The sequence below is a fragment of the Pogona vitticeps genome, chromosome 2 (genome assembly GCF_051106095.1).
Source record: "Pogona vitticeps strain Pit_001003342236 chromosome 2, PviZW2.1, whole genome shotgun sequence".
Classification (NCBI taxonomy): Eukaryota; Metazoa; Chordata; class Lepidosauria; order Squamata; family Agamidae; genus Pogona; species Pogona vitticeps.
This window is the reverse complement of record NC_135784.1, coordinates 57,046,668-57,063,117: the sequence shown is the minus strand read 5'-3', so window position 1 is coordinate 57,063,117 and position 16,450 is coordinate 57,046,668. Positions and strand designations below refer to the sequence as shown.

Here is a 16,450-nt window from a genome sequence, read left to right as displayed (position 1 = left end):
GTACAGAAGCGACCAACATGAATTTGACACAACTCCAGGAGGCAGTGGAAGATAGGAGGGCCTGGCGTGCTCTGGTCCATGGGGTCACGAAGAGTCGGACACGACTAAACAACAACGACAGTTGCTAGGAAAGCTTTGGGGACCTCATTCATTGGATACAGATTGCTTTTTGTCCCTCATATCACAGTTGGTGATGAAAGGACCAGCAAAGGACTCTGTTGGTCCTTTCATATTCTGGCCTCTATATCCCTACATATACGTGACTGTCTTCAGTGAGAGAAGCTAAATGGACATTTGGTAAGGGTGAACAGTTATGATAACCTACATAGAAAACTGAATTCCTTTTGAAAGTAATGTCTGATCTTGGAGGTCTTTTGTTCATATATTTTTAACCTGATTTTTTTGTTTTGATTAAATCTAGAATGCCTTGTCCTTCTAAGACTCGTATTCCATCTGTGAAAAATAAATATATACTACCTGGTGCTTAAACCTGTATGTGATGTCCACTAATGAAAAGCAACATTCACACAAGCATGCACACGCGCGTGCGCGCGCGCGCGCAAACACACACGCACACACACACACACACACACACACGCACACACACACACACACACACACACACACACACACACACTTGTTCAGGTAAAGAATATTTAGAAATCGGGGCTTAAATAAACCCTAATAATTATTTTGCACAAGTAGCCCACTTTCCTAATCTTTTCTGCACACAGTTTTAATCCCTTGACACTTTATTATCATTCAAAATTGGACCAGTATTTTTATTTCCATGTGCTTTGCAACGCTTGGATTTGAGCAATAAATTAATTCTAGACAAGCTGTGTATGTGTATATATATATATGTGTGTGTGTGTGTGTGTAGTTTTACTGGTCTATTATAAAATGATAGCGGACAAGCTAATAATAGTAAATTCACTAGTTTGAAACAAGAAATCACCTTTATCCAAAATGCTTATCCTAATACCAGGGAAACATGGCATAGTATTACTTCTTACATTTAAATTGGAGTTCATTTAAATAAATTGGACATTTAGCAATCATTTTAATAGGCATTTACATTTCAAATTGAATCCTCTTTTGGCACTCTGGTTCTAAAAATGTAGCCTTTTTCCGAATGTATTCAGCCTGTCCTTACACGTTCCTTGTGTCACACTTTCCACGTTCACTTTCCAGACCCTCTTGCACCTTTAGCACTCCCTCCCTCCCAATTTCAGTTTGTCTCAGTCATATAGACGTGCAAACTATTCTAAAATATTCAATAAGAAAAATGACTTCAGTAAATTCATCAAAGTTGTGGGATCACAGAATGACAGATTTGGAAAGAATCACAAGGGTAATTTTTTCCCCCAATCCATTTTTGATGTAGGAAATCTATAGCTAAAGCATCCTTGATAGATCACCAGCTAACCTTCCTTTAAAACTTGCCAGTGAAGAGTCCGACGCCTTGCACATTCATCAGTTCTACTGGCAGACAGCTCTTAGAATCAGTATAAGAAGTAGCCATGTGATGCATGCTTAGAAGAAAGATTCATAGCTGGGTAGTATCTTTATTTGACCATTTAAAGGTTAGAAATCCTTAGGTCTTCTTTTTTTTAATACTTCAGTAAATATGTTGCCCAACCTAGAACTTTGCTTCTGTGAATGGATAGAACACAGCTACGTTTTGGATTTGCTGTTGAAAATATGATGTGCCTTCTGGAAGAAATTCTGCTGCCATGGCAAGAGGTTTGTGTATGAGATGGAACTCCAGTGGGGATTCCATCTCTTCTGGCTGCTAGGTATGACAGGCAATTTGGCTCTAATTGTTTTTTTTAACCTTGTGCACAACCTAAGTGTATTTTCCTATTTTGCTAAAGACTGACACCAGCTCTGTGGCTTTCTGCTCCAAGCCTACAGCTGAGATCTGTAGCCTTGTCTAAGGCAATGGGCAATTCTAGGGGGAGTAAGGAGCAGAGAGCTTGCAAATTTATATCTTTGTAATCTCTTTCTCACATGAATCTAAAACCCCATTTTGCTGCCCCAGCAGTTTGACTTCATGTGCTGTGGTCCTTACATCTGGCCCCATTTTTGGACTGTTTGCTCCAACTCCATGGTTCTATACCATCTTTGCCTGATGAAACATACATCAACATTCAAAAGCTCATATTATTTCTAACTTTTTAGTGATCAGGGGACGTGGTGGCGCTGCGGGCTAAACCGCAGAAGCGTGTGCTGCAGGGTCAGAAGACCAGCAGTCATAAAATCGAATCCACGTGACGGAGTGAGCTCCCGTCGCTTGTCCCAGCTCCTGTCAACCTAGCGGTTCGAAAGCATGCAAATGCAAGTAGATAAATAGAGACCACCCCGGTGGGAAGGTAACAGCGTTCCGTGTCTAAGTCGCACTGGCCATGTGACCACAGAAAGATTGTCTTCGGACAAATGCTGGCTCTATGACTTGGAAACGGGAATGAGCACTGTTACATATACAGCACTGATGTTACCTGTCTGTCATGGGTTTGGAGGGAAAGTTCCATCCTATGGGGAGTGGAAGGCGGGACATCAGGAGGAGGGGCTGTACTGTATAAATATGTGATGCCTGTGTGGTGAGAGAGAGATGCTGAGACAAACACTGTGAGACACTGGGTTGTGACGAAGCAGCAGCTGGGAAGAAGAAGCTGTTGTGGGAGTCTGTGTGTCAGACAGGGTACTACTGTGTGTCAGAGTACCAACCTGATAGGTTCAGGTGTCTGTTGGTCAGCCAGAACTGATAGGTTCAGGGTCTGTGCTTTAAGTTAAGGGTTCTGTGTGAACCAAACTGTATGCTTGTATGAGTGAGAATAAGCCACGTTACTTTATCCTATTCACCTGATTGTTTATTTTTTCCTTGTGTGTATTTAAATAAACCTTATTCTTTTTATTGTTTAAAAATCCATCCCTGGTCTGTGTGACTTCTTATAGGGAATGGTTGGTGGCAGCTTAGTGTAACTGTGTGACATATCCCAGTAGGTCTGGGTTTGTCACATTGATTGGTGTCCAGCGTGTGGGATACGACTGGTCCAGTTGTCCAGAGGTCCAGCAAAGCCTTGGCAAGTGTGCCCAGAGCAAGGGGGGTCTAGTCAGGGACAGTCTGAGGCGCGTAGGTAATCTTCTAGGTGTACCTCACGGGGAGGTGCGCTAGTAGAAGAACGTGCCAACTGGGGAGACTTAGATTAAGGTGCTCTGAGGCAGCCTAGTTTTGGCGGGAAAACGCTGAGGCAAAACTGCGTAGCAACAGCGAGCTAGCTTGCCAGCTGAGAGGCCCAGCAGAGGGGGGTAGGCTCTGACTCGATACTGTTGCAACTTTAGTGCTGAAGAACAGCAGCAATCTCTAGGGAGAGCTGGTTCTGAGGCAAAAAGGAAAAAAGTGGTCGTTTTATTTTGAGGTTTGACTTTTTAAAGCAGCCTGTTCTGAGGGGGGATTATGCCCTTGACTCGAAGCCAGATAGCAGACATGAGTGAAGTGAAAGACCCCCAGATTGACCAAGGTTCTGAGGATGAATTTGGCTCAGTGCAGGGTGACAGCACAGGAGAGCAGAACCCAGAACTCAGAAAATTGATCCTAGCCCAACAGCATGAACTGAGGGTGAGAGAAATGGAGGAAAGGTTAGAGAGAGAAAGAATGGAGGAAAGAGAGAAACAAAGGCAATTTGAATTAGAGAGAGAGAGAGAGAGAATGGAGAGAGAGGAAAGATTGGAGAGAGAGAGAATGGCGTTTGAATTAAGAAAACTGGAACTGATGAACCAGAACAATAATAATAATAGGGATTCTGAGGGAGGCCAATTGTCTAAGGCTGACCTGAAGAAATTCCCTGTGTACCACAAGGGAGATTGTCCTGAGGTGTTCTTTTCCTTAGTGGAAAGAGCGTTTGTGGACTTCTCAGTGAGGGAAACTGAGAAGATGACCATCATGCGATCTTTAATCAGTGGTAGCCTGGCTGAGGTTTATGCCGAGATGCCTGAGGAACTGATGAAAGATTTTGCAGAGTTTAAAAAATTGGTGTTTGCCAGACATGGGATAAATGCGGAGCAGCTGAGACAAAGATTCAGGTCCCTCACCAAAAAACCAGAACAGACTTTTACCCAAGTGGGGGCCCAATTGGTGAGGCTGCTTGAGAAATGGCTATCGCAGGAGGGAACAGAGACCTATGAGCAGCTTAAAGATTTGATAGCACTGGAACAGTTCTATTCAGTCCTGCAGGGGGAATTGAAATTCCAGGTGAGGGAGAGGAAACCGAAATCTGTGGCAGCAGCCGCAGAGATCGCAGATTTTATTTCCCAAATAAGAAAGCCCTTGGGTGAGGGGAAATCTGTAGGTAAACCCAAAGAAACCTACAGCAAGTACTCTCAGGGACCAGGGAAAAGCCAGCAAGGGGGAGGGGCCCATGGTGAAGGGAAGCCCTCAGACATGAAACTAAGACCTCAGGTTTTGGAGGGAAAACCAAAACAAGATGAGAGAGAATCAAAATACACCAGAAAATGTTATTTCTGTCAGGGAAAGGGTCATCTAATCTCAGAATGTGAGAAATTAAAGCAGCTAAAAGGAATGGGGCCTCAGGAGTCTAGTGGAACCAAGCCAAAAGCTGTGTTCTGTGTCCAGAAAGAGCAAGGCTCAGGGTCACAGAGGGAGCCTGTTGCCATGACTACTCAGTCTGGAACAGCTACCTCTGCTGATCAGGCTGAGGAAAATGGTCCTCTTATAGAGGTAAAGCGCTGCTTGCTGATAAAAACAGATTCTCAGTTGTTTGAGACAGCAGGGGTGGACGTAGGAATACTTGACCGTCAGTATAGGGGGCTGCGGGACACTTGTTCCCAGGTAACCCTGTGCCATCCAGATATCATCCCTAGGGAGTTTATAATCCCAAATGAGAGCATGAAGGTGGCAGGGATTGAGGGGCAGATAATCTCACTGCCAGTAGCAGAGGTACCTGTCAACTTTCAAGGCTGGAGGGGAGTTTGGCGGCTAGCGATTTCATCGACTCTGCCAGCAGCCGTGCTCGTGGGAAATGACCTGGCTGAACATGTGAAACGGGTGCTAGTGATTACACGCTCACAAGCCACCACAGGGACAGTTCAGGGGGGTAATGATGAGCCAGAGACGGAAGCAGAGGGGAGTTCAGAAGCTGTGGTGGAAACCTTAACCACAGACAGCAGATTTGGACAGGAGCAAAAGGCAGACGCCACTCTCCAAAAGTGTTTTGAACAGGTGACTGACGCCCAGCTAACATCTGAAACCCCAGTGAGATTTCTGGAGAAAAAGGGGATTTTATATAGAGAAACCCTGAGGAATATCTCAAAAGGGGGAGATGGGATCAGAAGTCAGCTGGTGGTACCTGAAAAGTATCGCCCCATGATCTTACAAAGGGGTCACTCTGACATGTTTGCTGCACACTTAGGGGTGAAAGGGCCCCTTGATTTGATCAAACAAAATTGGGAGCAGATCACCCAGGATGACCCACAAGACGTTGTGACTTACATAGACACCTTGATGAATGACCTAAAGCGAAATCTAGAGCTGGCAGCAGAAAACCTGCAAGCTCAGAAGGTCAGACAGAAAACATGGTATGACCACAAAGCTAGAGAGAGACACTTTGACCCAGGGGAGGAAGTGCTTTGGCTTAGGCCCTGCAGAGAGAATAAACTGCAGCTCAAATGGGCAGGACCATATAGGGTCATTTTCAAGATGTCAGACCTGAACTACCTAATAGAGCAGGAGGAGAACCAAGCAAGGAGGGTGGTTCATGTGAATGCCCTAAAACCCTACTACAGAGGGGAACAGAGGGTTTTATTCGCGATAAAAGCAGCTGAGAGTGAGGAAGCTGAATTACCCTTCTGGGAGGGTAGAGGGGAAGTAAAATACAACCCAGAGGAGGTAAAGATCAGTCCGGCACTCACCCAAGACCAGCAGCAAGAACTAAAAATGCTGCTTAGTAAATACCAACAGGTGTTTTCCAACAAGCCGGGGATAGTGAAGGGAGTGATGCATCGGATCCACACAGGGGATGCACCCCCGCAGGCAGTATCCCCATACCGAGTAACGGGACCCTATAGGGACAAGGTGCGGAAGGAGCTGGACGAGATGCTTAGGGAGAACATAATCGTCCCCTCTTCTAGTCCTTGGTCCTCTCCGATAGTCCTTGTGGACAAGCCTGATGGGAGCATTAGGTTTTGTGTTGATTACAGGAAATTAAACCGTGTAACCACTCCTGATGCCTACCCAATGCCCAGGCTAGACAACCTGATTGAAACCATAGGGGGTTGTCGGTTCATCTCATCATTGGACCTGGTAAAGGGATATTGGCAATTAAGAATTGATCCCAGGGATCAAGAAAAGACTGCCTTTTGCAGCCCTTTTGGTCTCTATGAGTTTCGAGTCCTGAGCTTTGGTCTCAGAAATGCACCAGCCACATTCCAAAGGCTGATGGACCAGACCTTGGCAGGGCTCAGTGACTTTACAGTGGCCTACATTGACGACATAGGGATCTTCAGTAATACCTGGGAAGATCACCTGATACACCTGGAGTTAGTGCTGCAGAGGTTAAGTGCAGCAGGGCTAACAGTAAAGGCCAGCAAGTGTCAGCTGGGTAGCCCAGAAATAAAATACTTGGGTCACATGGTAGGGGGAGGAGTGATAAAACCCCTGGAGGCCAAAATAGAAGCTGTTCGTGATTGGCCCAGACCCAACACCAAGAAAAAAGTCAAATCATTTCTTGGATTGGTGGGCTACTACAGAAAGTTCATCCCGAGGTTTAGCGAGATTGCGGCTCCGCTGACCGATCTGACGAGGAAGACGGCTGATGACCGCATCCCGTGGACCAGCGACTGTGAGGCGGCGTTCCAGAGGTTGAAGGAGGCGTTAATCAACTATCCTGTCCTGCGTGCTCCAGACTTCGACCGGGAGTTCATAATCTACACCGATGCGTCTAACAGCGGGGTAGGAGCAGTTCTGTGCCAGGAGGATGAGAATGGTGACCAGCATCCAGTGTCCTACCTGAGTAGGAAACTTCAAAAAGGTGAGAGACATTTGGCAACCGTGGAGAAGGAGTGTTTGGCCATAGTCTACGCGATCCAGAAGGCCAAGCCTTACATCTGGGGAAGACATTTTGTTCTGTGCACTGACCATTCACCATTGCAATGGTTAAAGACAATGAAAACCCACAATAGCAAACTTATGAGGTGGGCTTTAAACCTACAGGACTATGACTTTGAAGTGAAGGTGGTCAGAGGGTCAGTGAACTGTGTTGCTGACGCCTTATCAAGAAGACCTGAAGAATGAAGACGGCGAAAGAACATGGACTATGTGTATATAATGATGACAAAAAGTAAAATGTACCTGTTTTTGATTTGGTTTGTATGAATAAAGGTAAATGGATGTAATGTATATGGTAAATGGTTTAACTTAGAATGTAAGTATGAGTAAGTATAATATGGTATGTATAAATGTTGTTGTGTATTTTACCTAGGTTGTTTTTTGGTGAAAAGCACCTTAGCTTTCCCCCTACAAAACAACTTATAAAGAGGGGAGGTGTTACATATACAGCACTGATGTTACCTGTCTGTCATGGGTTTGGAGGGAAAGTTCCATCCTATGGGGAGTGGAAGGCGGGACATCAGGAGGAGGGGCTGTACTGTATAAATATGTGATGCCTGTGTGGTGAGAGAGAGATGCTGAGACAAACACTGTGAGACACTGGGTTGTGACGAAGCAGCAGCTGGGAAGAAGAAGCTGTTGTGGGAGTCTGTGTGTCAGACAGGGTACTACTGTGTGTCAGAGTACCAACCTGATAGGTTCAGGTGTCTGTTGGTCAGCCAGAACTGATAGGTTCAGGGTCTGTGCTTTAAGTTAAGGGTTCTGTGTGAACCAAACTGTATGCTTGTATGAGTGAGAATAAGCCACGTTACTTTATCCTATTCACCTGATTGTTTATTTTTTCCTTGTGTGTATTTAAATAAACCTTATTCTTTTTATTGTTTAAAAATCCATCCCTGGTCTGTGTGACTTCTTAAAGGGAATGGTTGGTGGCAGCTTAGTGTAACTGTGTGACATATCCCAGTAGGTCTGGGTTTGTCACAAGCACCACCCCCTAGAGTCGAACACGACTTGACAAGAAATTGTCAAGGGGAACCTTTACCTTTACCTTTAGTGATCTTAACATTTGTTTTGCCATAAGAACTTTTCTTCTTACTGTCAAGAAGTCCTTTCTCATGTATAGTCAAAATCTCCATTCTTATAAATTGAATCTGTTCATTCCAGTCCTACCATGTGGATCAGCACGAAACGTGCTCCATTTTCTTCATCAAACCTTTCAACAGTTGTATCTTCTCAAAATTTAACACACCATTCTCTCTCAACTATTCCTTATAGGGCTTGGTTTCTTGATTGCCCTCCTCTGGACATGTTCCAGCTTGTCAATATTTTCTTTAATTATTCAGAATGGGGCACAGTATTCCAGGTACAGTGGGGTCTTGACTTACGAATGGCCTGAGTTACGAACATTTTGACTTACGAACCGCTCTCACAGGAAAATATTGACTTGACTTACATACTTAGATTTGAGTTAAGAACTGAAAAAAACCACGTGGGAGGCAGGGAAAGTGCAAAATTTGAACTTTCAGTTAACTGTTGGCCAGTGAAAAGGGTGCCTGTCTGCTTCTTCACTCCTCCCAGCGTTTAGAGAGTGGATTGGGAGACAGTCTTCGGACTGCCTGGTACTGTACTGCCTGGACTGTATTTTCCCTGCCTTCCCTGAACCTTTCTTGACCTAAGAAAAAAAGAAACAAAATATCCCCCTCTAGTGGTCGAAGGCTGAATAGCAGCTTCCCATTAGTTTCTATGGACGGAAAAGAGCAGATACGGATCAAATGGTTTTCAATGCATTCCTATGGGAAATGCAGATTTGACCTGAGAACTTTTTGACTTGAGAACCGCCTTCCAATATGGATTAAGTTCTCAAGTCAAGCCCCCACTGTACGTTCTGACCACAACAGTATAGAGTGGTGTAATTATTCCTTTTATCTGACCACTACTTCTATTGAACCTTAAATATTGTTAATTTTTGTTCTGTTGATTCATGTTTCTTCTGTAGCCTACTAAAACACTAGATCCTTCTTGCATGTACCCACTGCCAAAGCACATGTCAGCCATCCTTCATTTAATTTTCAATTTTTTCCTGCCTACGTATAGAAATTGACTTTTTTCCTGATGAAATTTGTTTTGCTTGTTGTGACATAGTTTTGTAGTCTGTTAACATCATTTTAAAACAGAACCCACCATTTACAGTGTGGTTTCATCTGAAGAATTTATGAGCATCCTTTCTACTCCTTCATTGGAGATATTTGTAAAAATGTTGAATAACACTGGGCCGGAACCCACCAGCATCCCAATTAGATCCAGGATGACAAGGAATTCAGCACTCTTTCAATATGGCTCATCAGCCAAGTATAAGTTCACCTGATGGTCTAGCCCACGTTTTTCCAGCTTGATAACAGAATATAATTTGCCCACCTCCAGTCATCAGGAACTTCATCTGTTCTTCAACAATTTCAGAGTAAAGCTCTGAGACTCCATCTGTTAGTTCTTTTAGTACCCTTGGCTGCAGTTCATGTGGCCTTGGAGATCTGAATTAATTTAAAGTGGTTAAGTGTTCCCATGACACTTCTTCATCTACTTTGAGCAGGATTTCTTCTCTCTGCCTCCCACTTATGCAAGGTTGAGCAAGGTTGAGCACTTTTTTTTTTACTTTTGCAAAAAGAGGCAAGCAAAGTAAGTGTTAAGCAGTTCTACTTTCTCTGCTTCCCACTAACTAGCATTTCTGTTCACTTTGTTCACTGCAGTTTCCTACCTCGCTCTTCTTCCTCTTGCTCTGAGCAAAGCCTAAAAAAGCTTTTTTAAAAATCATTTCTAAGCTCTTTGGGAAGCCTGAGGTCATTCTAAACTTCAGTCCTCTTGACTACCTTTCTACAAATATTGGCTACTCATTTGTGCTACCCCTTTATTATTTATCTCCCCCTCTGTTTCTTATATATTCTCTTAAAATCACAGCTTATCTCAAAGCTCTCAATGCAGCCAGCCACGGTTCTTTAGATTCCTCCTGTTATTCTTTCTAGGGATATGGTGGTGCTGCGAGTTAAACCACAAAGCCTCTGGGCTGCAGGGTCAAAATCCATGTGATGGAGTGAGTTCCCGTCGCTTGTCCCACCTCTTGCCATCCTAGCAGTTCGAAAGCGTGTAAAATTCAAGTAGACAAATAGGTACCACCACGGTGGGAAGATAACGCTGTTTTGTATCTAGTTGCGCTGGCCACGTGACCACGGAAACTGTCTACGGACAAATGCTGGCTCTACAGCTTGGAAACAGGGATGAGTCGGACATGACTGGACGAATTGTCAAGGGGAACCTTCACCTTTTTACTATTCTTATTTCTAATGGGAATGGTTTGTGATGACTTCGTTATTCCACCCACCCACCCCCATAAGAGACTACCATCCATTGTGAACTCTTGTGCCTCCTTGTCAGGGGCTGAACTCAATGATCTATAGGGTTCCTTCCAGGTCTGCAGTTTTGCAGTTCTAAAATTATTTCTAACCACACTGCATCTCCCAATATTTCCTAAAGTTTATTAAAATCAGCTTTCCTAAAATCCAGAATGTTTTCCTACTCTCAGTTTTCCCTCTGTACAGTATTCTGTTAACAGATGCAAACAGCGTATAGTAATTTCCTCCAAAATCCCCATGACTTCCATTGCACTGGGCAATTCTTTGTTAGTGGGGAGGAGATCTAGGGGAGCTGATGTCTGTGTCATTTCCAACTTCTAGACAGCGAAGTTGGAAATGACACAAAAAAAAGCAAGTGAAGAATTCATTGGACTTACCTTTTGACAAAGCTGCATTTCTAACAAATGTGAGGGTATTTGAAGAATTCTATTTCTACTGTGTGGTATGATGATTTAGAAGGGCATCAAACAAGAGGTCAGTCAGGCTTGAATGTGTGTGGCACCCACCCAGCCAACTGTTGCTTCTCTCTCCTTCTATCTCTACCCAAATGTTTTCCATCAACATTCCATGTTACAAATGATGGATACATCACAGTTGTATTCATCCTTTACATAGAATGCTTCTCTCCCCACCACTTGTTGAGTCTAGTCCTTTGGAACAAATTATACCTTTAAGTTATTCCAGTCTTACATTTCCTCTCACCAGGACTCAGTAATGCCTGTTAAATTATAGATGTCTTCCAACATTAAGAGTTCAAGTACATCTTGTTTATTTCAGTTTCTAAGTGCATAATCATAAAGACATTTGAAACAATGGTTGATTTGCTCCAGCTGTTTCCTTTCCCCCTCCCATCCACTGGTGAGTTTTTGTACCACCATTCCAGTTGCTGGTGGATCATTGTTCTTCTTTGTGGCTTCTGCGAATCACACCCTGGGTGATCTGTGCCTGCTCAGATCCTCAGCGGAAAGTTCTAGAGCTTCTGCCATAGCAAAAAACACATTAGAATAAGGCCTGTCCCCCCTTGTATAAATATCTTGGCACCAAGGCTCCCCTTTCAGTTTCTTTCAACTGCTGCGTTGAGAGCCTCATAGTTCTGCTTCTGTGAGTAAAAGAGAAAGAGAGTGTCTTCTTGATTCCTTTCTGTTATCAATCCTTTTTCCTTTAATTTTTTAGATCAAATTCATAATCATCAGAGATTTTTTCTTTTCTACTTCTCTCGGCCTCTGGCCACAGCTCCCCCATCATCGTTTTTTCTCCTCTAATTATTTTTACTATTCATGGCCCCTTTGGGCCCATTTAAACACTGTGTGGTCTGTGATAACAAAATACCACTCTCCAACAGCCATGCCAAGTGTCTTTTTTGCTTAGGAGAGGCACATCTGCAAGCATTGTAAGAACATCAAGCGCGGAGTCCTGCGTTCTCACTTATCCAGATTAAAACTCTGTCTTGGGGAACAATCCCTTCAACCAACCAAAATGGCCCAGCCTCCTTATAAGGCCACCTCACAAACCAAAGCAATGGAGAAGGTTCTTTCTGAAGCTAAGAAACAACGTCCATCAACCACACCATCCCACTCGGACGCTCCGTCTACTTTGTCTAAAATTTCCATAAATTGAAGCGCTCAATACCGAATACTCAATATCGAAGCCCTCCACTAAATGTCAAATGCCCACCAAAGCCTGTTTGGTTTCGGAGCCTTCTCTGCCTAAAAGACCCAGACATCATAAATCTAAAGCTGTGATCGTTTCTCAGCAGCATCAACAAACCACCAAATCAATCTCTATTGGTTCGCCTTCTGACGATGATGGAATCCCCTCTCATCAACCCTGCTCTCAATCACCGGAATGGGATGACAGAGTCAATCAATTAACATCTTATTCTCCCAGTCCTCAACACTCTGTTCTTTTGAACAACCCTTCTGTAGTTGCTTAACCTGATAGGGTTGATTCTGAACAACAACTAGAGACCATACCTTATTCGGTAACATCTGATCGTCCACCACAACCTCGTCAGAGATATCAGCCCCAACAGTTCCTGGAGCCGTCTATTTCATCACGCATGGCTCAGACCCGCATTCAGCACTTTCACTGGGTTGCCATTAAACCAGTGCTTGACCAGACAAACCACAACTGCCAATCAGCCAGTTGCTCTATCCAGCCAGCTGTACCTTCTTATGGCGGGCCTCAATCTCGACAGCTATCGGTGTTGAAACAGCCATATCACTGTGACCCACATCAACTCCAAGCTGTTCCTTACCTGGCACCTAAAAGAACCAAGATGGTCGAACAATTTTCTTCTACACACGAGGCTTTTACAGCTCCAGCTTCCCGATATTTTCCTGCTAATGCAGATGAGGGAAATCATTCCTCTCGCTTGGCATCTCCAGCATCTATATACTCCACTGCTTTACCAGCTTGTCAACAACCTCCATTTTGACATGACCGAGACACAGGCTCTGAGATGGATGATCCTCAAGATCCATCCTGGTCCATGGACACTCGTTCTTTCCCTCTATCAACAAACAATTTCTGTTGCCCGATAGAACCAAGCCATTGAACTCAACATCACTATGACCCCGAGTTCGACACCAATGTTCAACCATATCAAACGATGTCCATGGACACCCGGATGACATCTCTCGATATAAAAAATCCTTGACACCGACAAATGCCCATGGACACGCCACCTCCATCGACATCAAGCCATAAACGTCAATACTATGACACTCAACCTATCAACACTGAAGTCAATCGACAATCCATCGACTCCCAATATGATCCCAATTATTCCAATCACGGATGCAAACCTCAGATGCCGTCAGTATTACTTACCTCACCAGAATCTGACCTTGTTGATGCCAAGCCACCATCACCAGTGGGAGACTTTTAAACTTACGCCCAACATGATCCATATGGCTAAATCTCTCAATCTCCAAATCCACCGTCCTTTGACAGAACCAGCCGATCATCTATACGACCCAATCTCTAAAGATACAACTACTCCAGCACACATCTCGATGCTTCCATCTCTACTCAGCACCGCTCAAAGATAAAACTAGCCTCTTCCCATACCATGTCTAAACGAATAACCTCTACGGAGTCCATGATGCTGGAGCTCTATTTCTTCAAATACAACCAGCTCCAAACTCTATTTTTGTTGAAGCCTCACAATCCAGATCTCGACATCGACAAAACCTCGTACCACCAAATAAAGACAGTAGAAGGACTGACTCAATGGGAAGATGGCTTTATTCAGCAGCAGCGTTCACCATGCATGCCGCTAACTATCAGGGAGCCATGGTTCCATATCAACGGTTCCTTTGGGACAATATGTCAACCTTTGTCGAACCTTTACCAGAAGATAAAAAAGTACTTGCCCAAACCTTTCAACAAGAAGGCTTTTCCATTGCCAAAAAAGAGAGGCTTTCTGCAAGATACATGGTAGACACTACAGCAAAGCCAATGGCGACTTCAGTAGCCTTCCAATTTTTCTCTTGGCTAAGGACAGCTGGCCTGACTGAGGATGCCCACGTACGTATCGAAGACCTTCCATTTGACGGGGCAGGCCTCTTTAATGCTAGAACTGATGATATTTTGGAAAATGCACAAAAGAAAAGATCAGCAGCTAGACGTAGGAGAGTTTACCAATCTTACCAACAATGCCCAAAACAAAATCAACTCACATCAAAAATTCCAATGTGATCCTCCAAAACAAACATCTTATATACCGTATTTCAGAAATCAAAGAAATAAACCCTGCCAACAACCCACGTACGTGCCAACAACCCATTACTAGGCATAATGACTGCAAGCCCAAACATCATGTTTGACGCTCCCATGACCAAGATCGCACACCACTCCACCCATCCTGCTCTCTGGAAACACCTACCTGTCTGGGAATCCATCACTACAGATGCCTGGGTACTGTCCATCATTTGCGACAGCTACCGCATCCAATTCTTCCAACTTCCTCCAGTAACACATGTCATCACTCCACCATCTCCAACCCTAGAAGAGGAAATAAAAAAGTTACTCCTCAAAGATGCCATACAGCCCGCCTCACAATACAACAAAGGGATTTTCTCTCGCTATTTCACCATACTCAAACAGGATGGAGGTCTTCACCCTATCTTAGACCTATAAGAGTTAAACAAATACATCATTACCACAAAATTCAGTATGGTTACCCTCGAATCAGTTCTCCCTTTACTCCACAAAAACGACTGGTTCACTGTTATAGATCTCAAAGACGCATACTTCCAAAATTCCTTCAATTTCAACTAGGATCACAAGCCTATCAATTCAAAAGGCTTCCTCTCAGCCTTGCAACAGCTCCAAAAGTATTCACCAAGTGCATGGCACTAGTAGCTGCTTACCTCAGGTTGCAAAAAATTCTCATATTTCCATATATCGATGATTGGCTCCTTGTAGCTCATTCCTGTGGCAAGGCCCAATGAGACACTCACTTCACCTTTACCCTCCTTTGTGATCTCGGTCTCACTGTCAACGAAAAAAAAAATCTAATTTGAAACCTACAAAGATTATTCATTATATAGGCGCATGCATAGATTCCACACAAGCTCGTGCTTTTTCCCCTCCAGACAAGAGAGAAAAGCTCATTGTATTACTTCAAGTCTTCACGCATCATCTATGGTACCCGCCTTGACTGTGCAACTTGTACTAAGCCCCATGGCCTCTATGACCACGTGCAACACGTACGTCTCGAGATATCAGTCATGGTTTCTCACCCTCTTTGACCTGCTCACAGACCCTCCTCACAGTCTTTTAAGAGTCACCCTAGAACCCGCCTCCCAACTTCAGTGGTGGCATTTTCCTCCCAACCCATCTGTCGGGTGGCTGTTCCAACAACCATGACCACAAATACAGGTCACCACCAACGCCAGCCTCACAGGCTGGGGAGCTCACTGCAAATCTCACAAAATCTACACCAAGTGGTCTTCCAGAGATAAATCGCTTCACATCAACGAATTAGAGCTGTTGGCAGTTATAAAAGCTTGCAAAGCTTTCAGAAATCTCCTCGCTGGCAAGATGGTACAAATTGCCACCGACAACACCACGGCGATGTACTACATCTAAAACAAGGTGGCACCCACTCTCTAAGTCTCCTCTATTTAACAGTCGACCTCTGGGAATGGTGCCTAGCACATCATATCTGCCTCATGGCTTTACACATTGCCGGCCTCGACAACGACTTGACCGATCTACTCAGCCGCACGAACTCTCCAGATCACGAATGGGAGTTAGACCAATCAGTCTTTATTTGCCTATGTGAACGATGGGGCAAACCAACTCTTGACCTCTTCACCTCCCGTGTAAATCAGAAGTGCAAATGATACTTCTCCTGAGCTGGCATTGGTAAACACTCCCAAGGAGATGCATTCGTCGGCCAATGGCCCAAGACCCTCACTTACCTTTTCCCGCTGTTCCCACTTCTCCAAAAGGTCGCGGTTCACCTACAAGACAAACCCAATGCCATTGTTATAGCCCCTTGGTGGCTGAGACAACCCTTCACAATCTCTCATCAGATGTCCACCACCTCCCTCACTTGCCTCACTTCCTCACGCAGAACACCGTACTCCTCCCAGACTTACCTGTTCTGTACCTGGCAGTGTGGAGGATTCCGCCTTGCTAATGAACGTCCTCTGTCAACCGAAGAAGCCCTCCATTAGAAAGGCTTGCCTGTATAAATGGAACAAATTCAAATCTTTCACTGAAGCTTCTTCATTGCCTTCTATCAACCCATCACTTGCTACTGTTCTGTGTTTTTTCTTCATCTCAAATCTAGCGGCCTTTCCCTCTCTTCTTTGAGAGTTTACCTCTCCGCCATAGTTTCTTATCAGCCCCCTCTCCGGCAGCTGATTGCTTCAAGCATCCAACATTGAAACACTTTCTTAAGGGT

General features: G+C 44.3%; 1 protein-coding gene across 1 annotated transcript in view; it reads left to right on the top strand.

The window, feature by feature from the left end:
• The window catches only part of PLXND1 (plexin D1), a 224,745-nt gene that overhangs the window by 86,317 nt on the left and 121,978 nt on the right, over window positions 1-16,450 (top strand). The gene's annotated exons all lie outside the window — the stretch shown is intronic.